Source organism: Pseudonaja textilis, chromosome Z, assembly GCF_049901715.1.
Source record: "Pseudonaja textilis isolate UNSWEBS1 chromosome Z, rPseTex1.2, whole genome shotgun sequence".
Classification (NCBI taxonomy): domain Eukaryota; kingdom Metazoa; phylum Chordata; class Lepidosauria; order Squamata; family Elapidae; genus Pseudonaja; species Pseudonaja textilis.
Genome location: NC_142008.1, coordinates 78,407,843 through 78,427,108, shown reverse-complemented (window position 1 = coordinate 78,427,108; position 19,266 = coordinate 78,407,843). Strand labels below are relative to the sequence as shown.

The window sequence follows — 19,266 nt, the reverse complement described above, 5'->3', positions numbered from 1 at the left end:
TGCTGCACGAGGGCCATCCAGGAATCGTGCGGATGAAGGCGTTAGCTCGAAGCTACGTCTGGTGGCCCGGGATGGACGATCAGATCGCCAAGTGGGTAAGCTCGTGTCGACCCTGTCAAGAATCTAGGGCAGCCCCGCCAACCGCCACACCCACAAAGTGGGAAAGTGCCAATGCCCCGTGGTCACGGCTTCACATCGACCTGGCCGGGCCAATGCACGGCAAGACCTTCTTGGTGGTCGTGGACGCCTATTCAAAATGGATAGATGTGGCCTTACTTCACACGACCACCACACAGGCAGTTGTTAAAGCCTTGACTCACCTTTTTGTAACTCACGGACTCCCTGACACACTGGTATCCGATAATGGCCCCCAGTTCACCTCGAACGAATTTAGTAGGTATGTCACAAATCTAGGCATCAGACACGTCCTCACGGCCCCCTTTCACCCCGCCAGCAACGGTTTGGCTGAACGGGCCGTCAGATCAGCCAAGGAGGCGTTAGCCAGATTCGGCCCAGTGGGTTGGCATTCTAAACTGTCTCAATTCCTCCTAAGCCAGCATACCACACCGTGCACAGTTACGAACAAATCCCCGGCTGAGCTGCTGATGGGGAGACGCCTGAGGACTGCCTTAGACAGGCTGCACCCCCACTACTGCCCAGACACCCCTTTGGGGTCTGACAGTCTGGCCAGGAATTTCGCAGTTCAGGACCTAGTGTTTGCTAGGAACTACGCGGGGGACCCACTGTGGGTGGCCGGAAAAGTCGTGGCTGTCACGGGTCCGAGATCTTATCGGGTCCAACTTGAAGATGGTCGTATGTGGAGAAGACACCTGGACCAGCTGCGGAGGCGACGGAGCAGCCTGACCAGCCCAGACCCGTCTCCACCAGAAGAGCCGCGGGCGCCACTCCAAGGTCCAGCTAGGGGTTCCCAGAGTGACCAACCTTCACCAACGGAGCAGACAGAGCAGGCAGTAGACCGGGACTGCCAGCCGGGAGCACCACCGTTTAACCCCAGTGAAGGCAGAGACTTTTCACTGGCTCCAGTTCCTGCACCGAGCCCTGGTTGCCACACTACGTACCCTGACCTGGAGTCCGCGAACTCATCTTCGCCAAATGAATCTCCTGAGTTACGTCGCTCAGGTCGCCAACACAGACCACCGGCGTATCTCAAAGATTATGTGTGTTCTCATCTGGGGGGAAGGGGTGTTATGTCTTGGGAACCGGTTGGGGCTCCAACCGGGTCCACTCGTTAAGCAAGTTCAACAGCCGTTCCTATTGGCTGGCGTCGTTTGACAGCCGGCTATAAAAAGCCGGCTGTCAAACCAAGCCATCCGTTGTTCGCAAGCCAGTCTGCCCGTTTGGCTGGCAGACGCGACAACCACTGTTCCTTCAATAAACGTGTTAATTGCATGCCCTGGTCTAAGCCTCTCTTTCCCTTGAAATACAACAGAAAGGTAAATGTAGTTTACAGACTGATGAGCATACCTCCCAAATTCCAACAGCAGATTGAAGGGAGGTATGTGTCGTGCATGGTGATTGGTTGATCTGATTTCCTGCTCTGCGTGTTGCTGTTCGAATGCCCCCTATGTTAACATTTGCAGAAATATAAATGGAACATCTATCTGTCCTTGAATAACAAGGTGCTTATGTTCCCTGACATGTGAGGCCAGAAAAGTCTGCTTAACCCATCACCCAGCAATATCAGGGAACTATTCCAGAGTCACCTTGTGAACTGCCACTGTCTGGAGGATCTTGTGGGGTGATTTCTATGATTCTAATCTAGGAGAGTCATACACACTTAGGTAATCTGTTTCCTGTTCACAAATTGGAAATGCTTCTAGCTGGAAGAAACATCTTGGACTGATCAGTTGGTCATATTCTGTCGGAAGCCCCCTAAATAACACTAAAAGTCATAATTTAGCATACTACATCCACCAACATTGGATTAAATAGCAATAGACTTACATAGTGCTTTACAGCCCTCTCCATTTTAGTTTAGTTTAGTTACTTTATTGTCATTGCACCTCGTACAACGGAATTAAATGCCATATTCAGTGTGCATTATAAAAATAAAATACACATCCTTCACATTCTATACAATTGAATTGAAAACTTAAATGATTTGATATGGGACAAGTGTAAACCTCTTAAGTCAGCATATTGCCCCCAACAATTTGGGTCCTCATTTTACCCACTTTGGAAGGATGGAAGGCTCAGACAATCTTGAGCTTGGTGAGATTTGAACTGCCAAATTACAGGCAGTCAGCAGTACTGCATTCCAATCACTGCACCATTGTGGCTCAATAAATTTTCCTTATATGTTTTAAATATATTTTATTTGTAATTGTACTCATTTGTAAATGTAAACTTAAGAGTAGATCAGCTTCTTAAGCGCAGACCAGCAACAGATTCATAAAAATATTTTACATTGGGGCAAAATACCTTTAAGAGCAAGTTAAACATTTTAAGATTAACAAAGAGTGCAAGATAAGAGTTCAGTGAGCTTTCACTTTTAGCAGGATGGTTGTGATCAATATTAGAAACTATTGTTGAAAGAGGATGCAAATCTGCATAGACTAGACTGAGAAAGGTCTGGATATGCTGCCTATAGGATGGAGAATTGGAAGTTATTAAGAAAGGAGGGAAATCCTGAAATGTTCCCGAGAATCAATACTAGCCCTAAATTTTGTAGGCTGTTCCATGGGTGGGGAGAAGGGAATGGATGTTCTTATATTATTTTCTAGCCTTACAAGCAAATCACACTGATAAGTAGAGTAAAATAAATTTTGGAAATTTTTCACACAATTGACAACATTGAATGCAGCTTTTTTGCTTTTTCTGTTCCTGTTGAGTAAATAAATCTGCTTTCAATAGGTTTCCCAGATTAGTTCTAAGATAGACTCCTTATGCTTTCAAGCATGCCATTAATTTCCATCTCTAGACCCAGCAATGACATAAGCAGCTTCAATACCTCTTTGTTTGTTGCCCTTCCCTTAGAGCAGGGGTGTCAAACTTGATTCCAATGAGGGCCGCATCAGGTTTGAGTTTGATTTCAGGGGGCAGGGTTGGGCAGGGTGGGCATGGACAGCTTGACATCACTCACGTGGCCTGAGCGCTCTGCCAGTGAAAATGGGCTCCTGAACTCCATTTTCAGCTGTGACAGCTTCCTGCAACCCTCTGCCAATGAAAACAGAGCTTGAGAGGGCCACCCGCAGTCCTCCCGAGCTCTGCTTTTGGTTGTGACGGTGTCCTGCAACTCTCTGTTGGCAAAAATGGAGCTTGGGAGCTCAATTTTTGCTGGCAGAGGCACTATGGGCTGGTCCTTTGCTGTTTCCAGGGTGATCCCATAGGCCAGATCTAAGCACCCCATGGGCCAGATCTGGCCCCTGGGCCATGAGTTTGACACCCCTGCCTTAGAGCATAAATACACTTCTGTTTGACTTGCTTAATTTTCATCTCTAGACTCAGCAATGACATAAGCAGCTTCAGTACCTTTTAATTTGCTTAAAAGTTGCTTAATTATACAACTTTTAACATCTATATAATGTTCTCTAGCAAAGGAGGACACTATAAATTAAGCTGAGTTGAATAACAACACGAATATTTACAAATTGAGAATAACATCCCATGTCCCATATCAAATCATTTTGCATATTGTGATTGAAAGGCAGGATAAAAAAGAGAAATTGGTTGGTAGGATAGCAAAACTGAAGTAGGGTTCAAGTTAACCGGATGATTAAGAATTTTGAAGATGACATTTATGGACAGTAATTCTGCATCTTCATCATCTTATTAATTGTAAATTACTATAACTATTTTTCTAATATTTTATTGCCTTTCAATGTTAGCTGACCTCCAGGCAGGATGGTCGGCAAACAAGTCTAAAAAATAAATAAAATCAATCAATCATGCAATGGAATCTTATTTTCAAACCTATTTTTATTTAATTCCATTGTAGTTTGCACAAGAGAACTGATATTCAGTTATCCAAAGCTGACAATTCCGGATAATTTTAAAAAATGCATACAAAGAAAAACTGTTACAGAAAGTTAATGATTATTACGTTCAAATATGATTAGATGTTATAAAACAGAGTGGCCTTCCTCCTGATTGGTCCTCTTGGAGTCTTCAAGTTTGTTACTGAAAAAAAATTATTTAGTTCCATCCACTTGAGCAAGAACACTTGAACATTATAGGAAAACAGTAAGTAAAAATTAAGTTTATTGCTGTACTGAGATCTGAGTGTTATCAATTAACCTTTGTAGTATTTTTTTCTGAAAGTGTTAATACTATATTGAAACAGATATTGAATGTTGTACTCTGTTTTCAAAACTCATGGATGAAGTTTTATTATTTTTTCTTCACCATATGTTGTTTTTAAAATTGTGACTTTGCTTTATAATAATTATGAGTACCCATATTAATCGGTATTGCAGCTGCAACTATTATATAAAAACAGATTGTGTTTTACACAAGAGGGAGACATTCCAAATACCTTTGTTTCTGGAAGAGCATTTTACATTACTTTCATACATTTTTTATGTATTTTATTTATTTATTAGATTTTTGCACTGCCTATTTCACCTAAGAAGTTTATAATAAAAATATAAAAAGAGGTATAAAAGCATAAATACAACAAAGATAATACAGTTAAGAACAAAATTAAAATTGAGAAATTGTAAGTTAAAACAGGCAAAGGGAGCACCCTTGTATCAGCACTCACCTAATACACTTCTACCTATGCCAATTGGTAAAGTGAGGTTTTAACACTCTTTCAGAAAGCTAGAAAAGTGTGGTTTCACCTCCTCTCTAGGAATAAGGTGTTCTGAAGAGCAAGAGAGGTGGCAGAAAAGTATATATATGGCATTCAGCTTTGTTTGGGTATTTTCCCATGTCATTGTAGTTGTGCTTTTAAAGTTGTAACATGAAGCCTGATGATGGCAGATGAGATTCTGCCAAAATGTTGCTACAACTTTAAAAGCATAACTACAATGATGTGGGAAAATACCCGAAGAAAGCTGAATGCCATACATGTAAGTACCCGCGAAAACGTAAGAATATATATATATATATATATATATATATAATATAATATAATATAATAAAAATAAAAATATATAGTACATATTGTAATTATATATAAAGATATATATAGAGAAGTAGAATATAGGTTGTCTTTCTTTTTTGATTATTATTCAGAACTCTGCATATTAGCCAAGGGAGCAAAATACTAGATTCATGTTTGAAATCTTCCAGGGCAATGTACGATGTTTGCTTATCTGCAAATGAATAACCAAGAATTAACATGGACAGCGGAGAGAAGCAGCCACCTCAGGAAATGTGCAGAAACACATTTTTTAAAAAGTTTTGATAAACGGTAGGGGGGAGAAAATGCGGAAAAAGGTTGACCAACCTGTTATCTGAGAAAGATACTGCACTGTCAGATTGCAGATGGTGAAAATTGAAGATACTAGGACCTGCTTCAGTATTTGACTTTCTAAATGAGAATTTTTATTTTTCCAATCTAATGGAATGTTGGGAAGAAATTATGCAAGGGACTTGGAACTCTGTCCCTCTGTTCATCAGCAGGACAACACTACAAAAGCAGCACAGCACAGTACGAAATGTGATATGGCAGGAAAGCTTGTAATATAAAGTTTGAGTTCTAAAAGGAACTGGGAGTGGTATATGATTCACATCCACTCACATCCACCCACAGAGAGACAAACACAAGGAGGGGGAGCAATTGCCCACATATCCCTACGTGTGAAGCAGTTAGCAGTTGGAATGCTGGCAACTCTTGAATTCTTAAGTCTCTCTTCTGTCACAGGACCCACCAGAGCTGAACTGCTATTATGAAGTTGGAATGAATTCCAGAACTGCATGCTTCTCTATATTCTTGTGGCACCAGAACCAATACTCTAAGTTGCCAAGGCATTATAAAGTGTTACTAAAATGTCATGTGATCTGATCCTATGTTAATGCAGTCTAGGATTGCATTGGCCTTTTTGATGGCTGCTGGCTCATATTTAACTGATTGTCCTCTAGGAGTCCCAAAATCCCTCTTTACTTAATTTGTTCTCAGGTTTTCATCCTATCTTTCCCTAGCTCTCCTTTAAGTTAGTTGAAATCCACTTTTTTAAAGTTTAGGCTGTCAACCACCTCCATGTATTTTTCTTGTAGTCCTATAGCCAAATCATCATTGTATCCAATTTTGCATTCTTTTGTTGCTGGCTGATATCTAATATGTATAAGTTGAATATTGTAGGTGCCATTACAGAGCCTTGTGAGAAGCCATTGTTTAATTGCCTAACCTTACTTACGTTGTTCCTTCATTATTATCTGAAAGGACCTATCACTCAGCACATTATTAATTTTAGCCGATAAGACATTTTTTGCAGGGGATAATATGGCACAATTTGTATAACAACTCTTCTTTCCAAACTTTGTCATATGCCAAAGTTAGGTCTACCAACATGGCTGTGATTTTGAGGCATTGTTGGAAACGTACTTGGCCTACACCACAGATATCAAACTTGCAGTGTAACATTGCCATCAAGTGATGTATCACAATGTTTTTTCTTTTTGCCAAGCTGGGGTGGGTGTAGTCTCTATGTGATGCATTTGGCCTACTGGCCACCAGTTTAATATAGTTCTGGTCTTGCAGGAAGCCTGCTTGTTCTACAGGCAGATGTTCATCTATTGTCCTGTTCTTAATCTTTCCAACAATTCATAGCAGAAGCTCAAAATTGGGTAATAGCTTTCATCTCTGTCTTATGGTTTGCAAGATTTTAGAAGTGATATTATATTTTAGGTTTTTTTGAATTCTGGCAGGAGGCAGCTGTTGGAAACTACATCTAAGAGGTATTTACCAATCCAATTCCATGTCACCTCCCAGAACTTATCAGGAATTCTGAATGAATGCCAGTGCTTACATTTCAGACAATGTGAATTTCCTTTATAGAGAAGCATTTGGCCTGATAGCCAAAAAGCTGAAAAGGCTTTCTTGAAGAGAGTTGAGTGTCTTTTTGTACTTGGAGCTTCGGAGACAGATACAACTTGAGAGGTTATTTGGTCAAGATAACCTAGTTATTTGTCGGGCGGGTTGTCTAGGTCCACCCAGTTTCCTTCAGGGGTTCCAAACTTTCCTGCTGGATTGCTGAAATTTAGTGATTCTGTATATTGTTCCCACTTTTTCCATCAAGCTGAGTAAGAGATTGATTGAATGTGATTTCTGGATCACCACTCTGTGGGAAAGTTTGGTAGAGTCCCCCAATCTCTTCATTCCATTCTGGTATGTATTCTCTGCTAAATCCTTGAGGTATATGTTTTTTATCTGCAGAAATTATTGCTTTATGAATTTATGATAATGCTGGCTACTTGGTGGAACCACTCCATAGTTTTATGAATATAGTCAGAAAAGTTGGGTTTTTGAAAGTTCCATGAGGGTAGAGCAAATTTGGATTCCAATTTCTAGCAAAATAGAACAGTATTGGCTATGCAGGTATTTATCATGATGTATTTGTGATGGCTATTGAAGTCACCTTTGTGGATTGTTGGGTGCAGTTTGCTGTTTGGGATATGCTGTGGGGCCATGCTGTCAGAGATAGTTCACTCTGTTAGATTGCCTAGTATGGAAACTACTTCATGTATATTGTTTGTAGATGCAGACAATAAGGATACATTCTCTACATTCTTTCTAATCTATGTAGCTTAGACATGTCAAACTCAAGGCCCATGGAGATGGTGAGGGACCAGCCCAGAGGTGGTATTCGGCAGATTCTCACCAGTTCTGGAGAACTGGTAGCGGATATTTTGAGTAGTTTGGAGAACTAGCAAATACCACCTCTGCCTGGAGATTTTACAGTATCCTTCCTCTGCGACACCCACCAACCCACGCCCACAGAACTGGTAGTAAAAATATTTGAATCCCACCACTGGACCAGCCCTTGTCACTTGGCCTGGGCCTTCCCCACCCCAGATTGGCACTCCCTTTGGGTGTGCGCAAAGGAAGTGATGAGTGTGTGGGGGCTGGCAGTGCCCAGCAGTAGCTGCAGTTCTTTGGCTCCTCAGCCCAGTGTGCAGTTGTCCTCCTCCAAAGGTGGCTGTCATGGTGCCTGGCACCTTACTATTCCAGGCCACAGCTCTGCATCTGGCATGAGTGCCACATTTCCCTCTCTGACTCTGTCACACAATGGAGAGGGTGACCAGGAGCCAGACCCCACTGATGCTTGGCTTGTGGGGTTGAAAATGCTTTGTTGGAAAAGCCTAGTTCAGGGGTCTGCAACCTTAGACACCCAAAGAGCCATTTGGACCCATTTCCCATGAAAAAGAAAACACCAGGAGCCACAAAATCTGGGTGGATGTGGCCAACTTGACATCACTCACTCCCACCCAATCACATGACCCCTTAGCTAGATTGGTCATTAAGTCAGAGAACCAGTTGTTAAAAAAACACCAGGAACCACAAAACCCTTTTGACATCTCTCTCTCTCCCCCCTCTCTCTCCCCCTGTTATGTATTTCTCTTTCTGTGTCTCTTTATGCCCCCCCACCCCCTTCTCTATCTCTCCCCCTTCTCTCTGTCTCTCTCTGCCTCTCTCTCCTCCTCCCTCCCTCTCTATCTCCCCCTTTCTGTGTATCTCTGTCCATCGGTGTCTCTCTATCTCTCTCTCTATTTCCCCTAACTCTGGGAACTTTTGGGAAATCTGGGCTGGTTGAGGAATGAGCGCAAGCTGTGGTGCAGGCTTCCCCAAAGACAACCCTACTCCTCCCCCTCCTTCCCCTCTCTTGATCCCTTGATTGGCTCTAATGGGGCTGGGAGGGTGCACATGAGTCCAGATACCCTCAAATAAAATGGCTTGGCTTGGCCAAAGTGCAGCAAAGGTGCACGAGGCAGATAGGCAGGTTGACCAGCTGATGAGTGAGCATCTTTGGTGAGGGCACTCAAGCTTTCTCTGAGCCTGACTCTCAAGGTGGCCAGGTGAGGTTTGGCATAGCCAGTCCCCTTTTCCCATGCTGTGAGCTTCTTACTCCTCCAGCAGAGCAGAGCAGTGCTGCTGCTGGCTTTGATTGAAAAGCATCTTCCAGGTGGCAAAAGTCCTACATGCAAGATTTAAAACTGCAGCTGGGCACTGCAGGCCATCCCGCTTTCTGTCATCCCATCCTCCCGGATCCCATTCCCAACCCGCCAGCCCTCGTGTTAGCGAGATCGCAGCTAGGTGGGCCAGAATAAATTACCTTAAACAATATAAACAATATTTTGCACTAGATATTATAAGCACCATCAAATCTTATACATTGGTAGTGCTTATTCGATCACCAAAAGCAGCATAGACAATAAGAAATTACATTCATTGCCTGATTTGTCCTACAAAGAAGTCTGTGCAGAGCTTAAAGAACATTTGGGCAAAAGTGAAACATATCTATACATTGACTACTGTGCTGACTATATTAAATGTAAGAACCTTGGCTCATGTCCTAATATTCATGCTTCTGTTCACCAATGTTAGGTATGCACGCCCCCCATTTCCCTAAGGTCCACTTCTACAGATTTAATGTGTAAATTATGTAATGCAAGAAGCCTTGCAAACAAAACGCCTGAATTCCTCTTGCTTTTGAATATGCCGCCTTTTGACCTTATTTGGTTGAATGTATCTTTCCTAGACACTTCTGTTACCACAAGTGATTATCATTTTTCGGCCTGGCCATGAAAATTGCAGAGGTGGTGGTGTTGCAGTTTTTTAGAAAAAGTCCCTAGGATTGAAAAAGATTACCGTAACTTCTGAGCTCACTTTCTCAGTCCATTGTTTGTGATCTGACTTTAAATACTATAGTAATTTTTTGTTATGCTACAGAGCCCCCGATTGTGATTTTGGCCACATAAGTTAATTGAACTATTAACTTGGATCAGAACACCATTACAAAACCTTATGTTGTCAAATTAAAGATGAATGCACTAATTAATTTTGCAAATAGGAGGAAAAGCTGTTAAATTCTAACTCAGCATGAGCCTTTTACTATTTTATTAACTCAAAACTCAAAGACTCACATGGGATTCCACTCTTAAAAGGGCAAAACAGGGTTGACTATAATGATAACATTGGACAGGCCAATCTTTTCAATACATTTTAATTCAGTTTTTGTTGACAGCAATGATTGCAGTCCTTCATTTGCAAGTTGTACCACAAATAATTGTAGCAAATTGCTAATATTACATTTACAGTAGATAATGTTGAACTAGCATATAATCTAAAGCCATCATTATCCACAGGCCCAGATGGTTTATGTGGTTTTTTTTCCTTTAAAATCCTATCTGAATCTTTGTGTACAATTTTTGAAGTATCAATTTGAATTAGTTCTCTGGCTGATTTGTGATTATTAGCTAGTTATACCAATTTTTAAAAAGGATGATACTAGTTCAGTTAAAAATTATAGACCAATTTCTTTGTGTTATGTTACATGCAAAGTAATGGAATCAATCATAAACCAACCCATCATTTATTACTTAGAGACAAATAGCTTGTTATACGATAAACAGTTTGGTTTAGGAAAAACTCATCCTGTAACTTACAGCTTTTGCACTATAAAAATATTTGTACTACATGTCTCAATCAAGGTAAAGCTGTAAGTGCAATTTACATAGAATTCTTGTAAGGCTTTTGACACAGTAGTACATGATAAACTGCTGTTAAAATTAAATTTTTATAGCATTTCTGGTCTTTTGCAAAGTGGATTGCTGCTTTCTTGTCTAATAGACTGCATACAGTTAAAATAGGGAATTTGCTGTCTAATTCTGCATCAGTTAACAGTGGAGTTCCACAAGGCATCGTTTTAGGACCCACACCATTCTTGCTCTATATCAATGATCTATGTGATCAGCTTAAAAGTAATTGTGTCCTTTTTCCCGATGATGTAAAATTATTTAATACTACATGTAATTCTATTGTTTTGCAAAGGAATCTCGACTATGTGTCTAAATCATCATCCACTTGGCAACTTCAAATTTTATTTAATAAATGCTCTGTCTTACATATTGGTAAATGTAATCAAAATATCAAGTATGTTAGGTGGTATTGATCTAGCAGACGATCTTCACTTTGTTAAGGACCTAGGTGTATTTATCGCTGACAATCTATGCTCCAAAGCTTCAGTGTAACAGCATTGCTAAAAAAGCACCAAGTTTTTTTTTCCTGGAAATATTGTATTGCTAACTAGAGCTTATAAAACTTATGTCAGACCAATTTTAGAGTATGGTTCAACTGTTTGGAATCCCGACCATATGTAACTGATATTAGTACAATCGAGCGGGTTCAGAAGTACTTTGTAAGAAAAGTTTTTCACTCTTCTGTACATAATAGAATTCCCTATGCTACTAGACTAGAAATCCTTGGTTTGGATAATTTGGAACTGTGTCGCTTGAGGTCAGACCTAGGTATTGTATACAAAATTGTACATAGAAATGTTTTACATGTAGGTAACTTTTTTGTTTTAATCGCAATAATGTGTGTACGAACAGTCATTTTAAACTCAGTGTGAATCCTTCTAAACTTGATTGCAAAAAGTATGATTTTTATAATAGAGTTGTCAAAGTTTGAAATTCTCAACTCAATTGTTTCAGCTCTAAATTTTCAGTTTTAGCCACAAATTGCATTCCATGGACCTCACTTCTTATTTGAGAAGTCATAAGTGCACTGAAAACCTGCCTAGTGTCCCTGTCATCGTTTTTTAAAAATATTATTTCTGTTTTCGTTTCTGCTTGACAAATTATAATAACATAAAATAATTAAAAATAACGTGTTTTTTTAAAAAAAATTTGAGGCTCCCCATTTAGTTATAGAATTAGGTTGTCTTGATGGCTCCAAAAATCAATTCCCTGTTGCTGTACCTTGGAATATGGTAAAGAATCTCATTTTGTTTAGCTCCCGCCTCCCAGTACCTCATTAAAATGAAGCAAGAAAATTTCACTAGCAGACTGAGCAACACTTCTAGTACAGTTGTTTGTTTTACCTTGAGCTGAACCAACTGTATCAAATCTCTCCAGTTTTTATAACCCCTTTGCCTTTGCTTTTCTACTTTACTACCCCATACTAACACTAACATATTAATATTTGTTAGGCTATCCTTATTTTGACAAATCTAAAAGTATTAAAATGAACAAAGTACACTGTTTCTCGTGAAATTATTTCTAATATAGGAAATGAAGTACCAAATAAAGCAGATTAGAGAAAGATGCAGAAATAGAGCAGATATTGTATACAGTAGCTGTATGAACTACATTGACATTTACAATTTTTGATGGACTCTGCAGGTATCTCAATCACGCATGTCCCCACATATTTTAATGGATAGAATTTACTGCAGCAGTTTTATCAATGAAAACATGAGGATTTGCCATTCGTAGCTTGAAGCCAAGGGAGGTGGGGATAAAGTGTTTCAAAACAGAAATAATAGTGAAGTGCATTTGTGAAAAGGTACATGAAATTTTCCATTATGTTTTGAACAATCTCTCATCTCTTCTTTTTTATTAATAATTGTATTAATTTTATCAAGAGATAAAATACAAACAAAAATGCAAACAGACAATAAGAGTGGTAAAAGCAAAAAAAAAAAAAAAAAGAAGAAGCGTAAAGGAGGGAAGCATTGACATTCTACTTTTTTCATAACAGTGGAATAAAATACTACAGCCTTAACTTTTTTACTTTTACATATTTAATATACACTAGCCATTTCTATAACAAAAAGCGTATATAATTAACAAATCCCAAAGTCAAAGTTTCATTTTTTTACTATCTCAAGCACAAAATCCAGAAGAGATTTTCAAATAGAAACAAAGTTAGATGTATTCTTTTCTTTGATTAAAGCAGTTAATTTACCCATGTCTGCTGGTTCTATCTGTTTTTCCAGCAATTTTTCCATTGTGGGAATCAAAGTACCTTTCCAGTTTTATGCATAAAGCATTTTTGCTGCCACCAACATATATAACAACAGGATTTTATTTCAAGTTCTTTCTCCATTAAGCCTAAAAGAAAAGTCTCTGCCTGCTTTGATTTTTAGATTCACTTTGAGAATCTTGCACCAGCAATTTCTTTATCACAAGTGCACCAAAGGTGGTAAAAAGTTCCTTCTTTATATTTACATTTCCAACATAAATCTGAAATCCCTCTGCATAATTTTGACAATTATCAGGTGTTAAATACCAAAGGTACATCATTTTGTAAAAAATGTCTTTTAAATTACAATTTAATGTAAATTTTAAGCCCCTTCTAATATAAAAATACCATTTCCCATCTGTCATCTTTTTGATACATTAGAATTGACCAAGATCATTATGATAGAATTATTTTAACACTGAACAAACTAACAAAAAGTTCATTATCCTTTAATATGAAGAATATTATGATTATTGAACTATGAACACACAGTAGCTATAGAAACTATTCTTAAACCACAAAAACTGTTACAATGTTTGGAATTTTGTTTAGCACTCCAGTCATAAAACAGAATAGTAGGATTGGAAGGAACCTTGGAGGTCTTCTAGTCAAAACTCTCGGCCCATGTCCTATACCAGGAGTGTCAAACTCATGACAACACATCATCACATGATGTATCACAACTTTTTCTACTTCACTAAATGGAGGGTGGGTGGGCTTCTCCAATGCATCACGCACCTGGGCTGCAAGTTTGACACCCTGTCCTTTACCATTCCAGACAAATGGGTCTTCTTGAAAATCTCCAGTATTAGAGCACCTAAAACTTCTAGAGGTAAGCTGTTCCACTGATTAGTTTTCTCACTGCCAGAAAATTTCTCCATAGTTCTAGGCTGAATTTCTGTTTAATGAGATTTACCCATTATTTTTAAGTCCTGCCCTCAGGTGCTTTAGAGAATAAGTTGACTTCCTCTTTTATTTGACAGCCCTTCAAGTACTGGAATAGAACTATCACCAGTAGTGGGATTCAGTCAGTTTGCATAGGTTCGGCAGATCCAATACCTGATTTTTTGTTGAGTTTGGTGAACCAGTTATGATAAATCTGTGTGAAGAATGTGGATCAAAGAAATATTATTTTGAATTCTTTTAAATAATTTATATTATGTATAACAAGGGCGGGGGGTTGGATTGGATGACCAGGAGAGTTCCTTCTTTGCTAAAATGCTTGCTCATAACAGTTATGTTTAAATACTTGTTTAAGCTGAAAAATATGTAACCACAAATATTTCCTACCCGGCTGCTGGCTGTAAGGTTTCCTGTTTCGATAGAATACTTGAGTTCAAAAGTTCAAAAGGACATTCACTATAAATTGTATTGAAAAAGGAAGTGCCTTGCTCTTCTGACTCCAGCTCACCAAAGAGGGATTCAGAATTGCCTGCTTTTGCAAAAGTATAATAAAATTCTTGTTTGTTGACTTTATCTCGTTGTCCTGAAAATTTGTTAAGAATTTGGGGTCACCTAAATCTGACAAACTTGGCGCCCAATGTGGGGCTCGAGAGTTCCCTTTTCCAGCTTTTCCTGGAATGGGAAGCATGCCAGCCACCTCATTGTTGACTGCCTGTTCTGTTAAGTTGTGATTAGGCGGACTCCGAGCCTTAAGGGACATGAGTGAACTCACAAACAGGAAGATAATTTTTTTGTAGTATATGTGTGTGTCAAGAACTGCCAATCAAAGAGGAAGGTGCCAGCCACGTAAGTCAATGCATTGACCCAGGTGAGTAAGTCGGGGACTTACAGAATCACTTGGATGGTCAGGGATTTGGTCAACCAGGTAGGGCCCTTTAGTCTGAGAAATGGTGTGTGAATGTGAGAGACTGTGGTCAGGGACCACTAGTCCACGAGTGTGGACTTGATGACTGCGGTTCCTCTTTCTCAAGAGAGGTGAGGCCAGTCTGAAAGGAAGTGCAAAGAGATATAAGTGACCTTTAAACAGACAAAGAGGAGGGACAGTTACACAGGTTGGAGGATCTTGACAAGAATGGGTAATTCTTATAGTTGTTGCAGCCAACTTTCTTGCTGCAGGAGGTAGAGCAAACCCTTAGGGGTGACTCTAACATGTAAGGGCATGAAAATACCCTTTAGAGCAGTTATTGAGCCAGTGGAGTGAGGAAAACCTACTCCCCTGGACTAAAAGTTTAAGTAAGAACAGAATGATAAATTTGTGCATTGAAAAATGGCAAAATACATAATTGAGGAACTACAATACAGGTGGGAATCATCTGGGGGAAACAAGCAAATGTTGGTTGGGTAAACAATACTTAATCAAGAGACCTACCTTAAAAATTGAAATACTGTATCTTAAACCCTGGTATTTCGTAAATTGGGAAAAACCTGAGCCCCCAGCAGATAATAAAATGCTTTTGGCTAAAGAAGAAGAAACATGAAACTCCTTAAGGACTGGGAAATAGATAAAGTTGGTGTTATATTTGCAAACAGGCATAGGAGTGTCGATCTGGAACTGGTAAGATTAGGGCCATGTTCTTCATGGAGCCCACGGAAACACGTTAAAGAGTAAAAGTTGTCTTTAAAAAGAAAAGTGGAGTTCAAACTTGCTCATGAGGGCCCTGGCCAGGTGCAAACGAGGTTTGAAAGAAAGGTCTTTATAGATCTTTAAAAATAAGCCAGCGCTGGTTGCGAGATCCAAACTAGAAAGATAAGGGACAGAACACCCAGGGCAGAGACAGGTAGTAAAAATCTAGTGCTTAACAATGAGTGTAACTTCAAGTAAAAGTGACAAGTTCACTAAAGCAATAAGAAAAAGCCGAATTAGTGAAACCCCAAGTTAAATACTTAGGTTATACTATAAGTCAAGGTCACAGAGCTATAGGACATGAGAAAAAGGACATGAGAAAAGTTGCAGAACCAACTGAGAGGAGTATTTTTAAGCAGCAGGCTATTGTAGAAATTTTGCCCTGCTAGCCAAACCACTCTTATGAGTCCACAAAGGGGGAAGAAAGGTAACCGTTTGTTTGAACATGTAAACAAAAACAGGCTTGATATTTTTTTTTAAAAAATATAGCATCTCAAGCTGCTGTTATGGGACCTCCCAATCTTGAGAAATCTTTCAATTTGTATGTGGACTCAAAGAATAATATGGCTCTTGGAGTCCTGACTCAAGAAAAAGGAAAGTGGCAACAACCCATTGCTAAAGAAAGAAAAAGTGGAGATTTAAAGGGACAAAACCTCCCCTGGTCTGGAAATGTTGTGTGTGTGAATGTGTCTGTGTATAATCATTTCCAAACCTGGAGGATGAGACCCTCTTAACAGTAAAAAAAAAAAATGGAGTTCATTGGCTTGTGAGAAAAAGCTCTCAGAAAAGAATTGTAAGTAATGATTGATTTGCTTGGAGAAAGAATGAAAGAATGAAATGAAATTTTTGTGTGAGAAATTGGTTATGCAAGCAGTCTGTGTAGTGTTCGCAATGGACTAACCTGCAGTCTTCACTCCAGTCTGTGTTTCTAGCGGGAACATGGACCATTCCTATTGGTTGTTGCCGTTTGACAGCCGGCTATAAAAGAAGCTGTCAAATGGCATCAGCTGTTGCTGCTGGCTGACTGCCTTGTTAGCAGGGCAGCCGCGGCAACCCTTTATTGTGGCAATAAAGTTACAGTTGAAGTTCGCTCTGAGTTTTGCCTCAGGTTATTACCGCCACTCTACAACACTGGCAACGAGGGTGGGATACCAATAAGAGGCAGCCAGGCAAAGAATCGCTGAGCGAAGTCACTACAAAAAAGAGCCTAAGTCACTACAAGCTGATTGTCATTTAAAGAGCTACTATCACTATTCGCGATTGTGAAATTCAACTTTCCTGCAGAAAAGATGGCACTGCCAAAGCAAGATGACTTCGAACCCTGCATTCCCACCTTTCAGACTGACAGCTGAGACCTGGGAGTCCTACAGAAACCGATTTGACTGTTTTCTAGATGCCATAGACCTTGCTGACGCTACCGACCATAGGAAAAAGTTCTACTTTTTAAGTTTTTGCGGAGCCACAGTGTTTGACACTGCTACGGCATTATTGGCTCCATGTTCAGTCAAGACTGTTCCTTGGGAAGAATTGCAGGAAATTCTTTCCAACCACTATTCCCCTAAGCCATCCCAAATTGCCAGAAGGCATGCTTTTAGGAGACGGATTCAAGCTGAGGGAGAAACTATTAGTGAATACATGGCTGCCCTAAGGACAGCTGCTTTGCATTGTGGGTTTAGAGACTATCTAGAGGACATGCTATTACACCAAATAGTTTGTGGAGTCAGGGATTTAAGGCTACAAAGGTGTCTATTGGCTAAACGAGATTTAACCCTAAAAATAGCTATTGAAGAGTCTCAAGCTGCTGAACTATCTGCACTTTCAGCAGCGGAAATTCAGGGAAATCCAATTAGCCAGAGTAGCTCAGCCATCCATTACGATGAGGCATCCTTAGAAGAAGGCTCTGATGGGGCTAACGATGTAAATTACCTCAGGCAGCAAAAAACCAGTCAAGGGGAAATCAGGCCAAACCCCATTCTACCCCCCGACATCAGCCCATTTGTCTAAGCTGTGGGTGAAACCACCCCAGGGCATCTTGCAAGTTCAGGAATGCCATTTGTCTTAAATGCCAAAGGAAGGGTCACTTAGCCAGGGTCTGTCAAGCAGGAAAGACTTTTGCCCAAAAGCCTCAGACAACCCAATATTTCCAAAGACAAATTGAAGACTTTTTTACCTGCTATCATGCCAAGCAGACGAACAAAGGCTCTAACAAAATTAGTGTTTTTGTTTCCATAGAAGGTAAACCTTGCAGGATGGAAGTTGACACAGGCTCAGCACTGTCCATCATCTCCTGGGGCACCCTAAAAAAGCTACTTCCCAGAATGACCAAGAAGAAGCTTCTCGACTGCCAGTTGACCCCACACGACTACCAAGGAAGAACCATCCCAGTTCTCAGAAAAGGCAAGTTTTTTATACAATTCAAACATTTTAAAGGTCACTTGCCTTTAGTGGTAGTGGATGGTGCCCTCCCTAGCCTGTTGGGATTAGACTAGTTCCCTGCCCTTGGCCTCCACGTAACTGGAATCCACTCTATTTCAAATGCTGAAATGGATACCTTGTTTAAGGACTATGCTGATGTGTTCAGCGAGGGGCTGGGTTGTTATTCAGGAACCCCAATTTCATTCAACTTGGACCCTCAGGCAGTACCAATCCATTTAAAGCCTCGAAGGGTACCTTTTGCAATCTTCCCCAAATTAGACATTGAGCTGGACAAATTAATCAAACAAAGTGTATTGGAGCCTGTGGACTTCGCAAAATGGGAGACCCCAATAGTTACACCCCTAAAGAAAGACGGTAGTGTGAGAATCTGCGCTAATTACAAGACATCATTGAACAGGTATTTACAAATCAGAGCCTATCCAGTCCCTGTTATCCAGCACCTCCTACATTCTTTTGAGCCAGGAACCATTTTTGCTAAATTAGACATGTCACAGGCCTATCAACAGTTCCCTGTTGATGACACAGCCACTGAACTGCAGACTATAATAATGCACAGGGGTGCTTTCAAATGCAGGCGCCTCCAATTTGGCGTAAGTGTAGCCCCTGGGATTTTCCAATCCTTAATGGAAAGACTTTTCCAAGGACTACCAGGCGTAGTTCCCTACTTTGATGACATTTTAATATCTGCAATTGACAAGCCTCAGTTACTGCAAAGAGTCAGAGCAGTCCTCGATCATTTCAGACACCATGGCTTTAAGTTAAAAAAAGACAAGTGCACTATTGCCACCACACAAGTAGAATTTTTGGGATACAGAATTGACGCCTCTGGTATACACCCAATTGAGTCCAAAGTGAGGGCTATCCACGAGGCACCCACGCCTACTAACAAGACTGAGCTCCAGGCCTCCTTAGGACTTCTTAACTTTTATGCTTCATTCTTGCCTCACAAAGCTTCCGTTGCAGAGCCTCTTCACAGAGTTTTGGACAAGCAATCCCCCTGGCACTGGGGACCTAGGGAAGCCCATGCCTTCCACGCTGTCAAATCATTACTTACATCCAATGCTGTCCTGATACAATTTAATGAACAATTGCCTTTAGTTCTAGCTGCAGACGCTTCTCCTTTTGGCATAGGGGCTGTTTTAAGTCATAGACTGCCGAACGGTTCTGAGGCACCCATTGCCTTTTTCTCCAGGACCTTTTCCTCAGCTGAGCGCAATTACAGCCAAATTGACAAGGAGGCTTTGGCTGCAGTTGCTTCTGTCAAAAAATTCCATGAGTTTCTATATGGACACCATTTTGAATTGATCACGAT

General features: G+C 40.3%; 1 protein-coding gene across 3 annotated transcripts in view; it reads left to right on the top strand.

The window, feature by feature from the left end:
- The first annotated feature begins 4,086 nt into the window (after positions 1-4,086).
- Positions 4,087-19,266, top strand: part of DDC (dopa decarboxylase) — a 104,141-nt gene continuing 88,961 nt past the window's right edge. The window contains exon 1 of one of the 3 annotated variants that reach the window (XM_026702337.2): positions 4,087-4,203. The gene's annotated coding sequence lies outside the window, so the exon portion shown is untranslated. Of the gene's footprint in view, positions 4,204-13,744; positions 13,764-14,585; positions 14,681-19,266 lie in introns of those variants that run through there. The other 2 variants (XM_087916083.1, XM_087916080.1) reach the window with 2 other exon arrangements.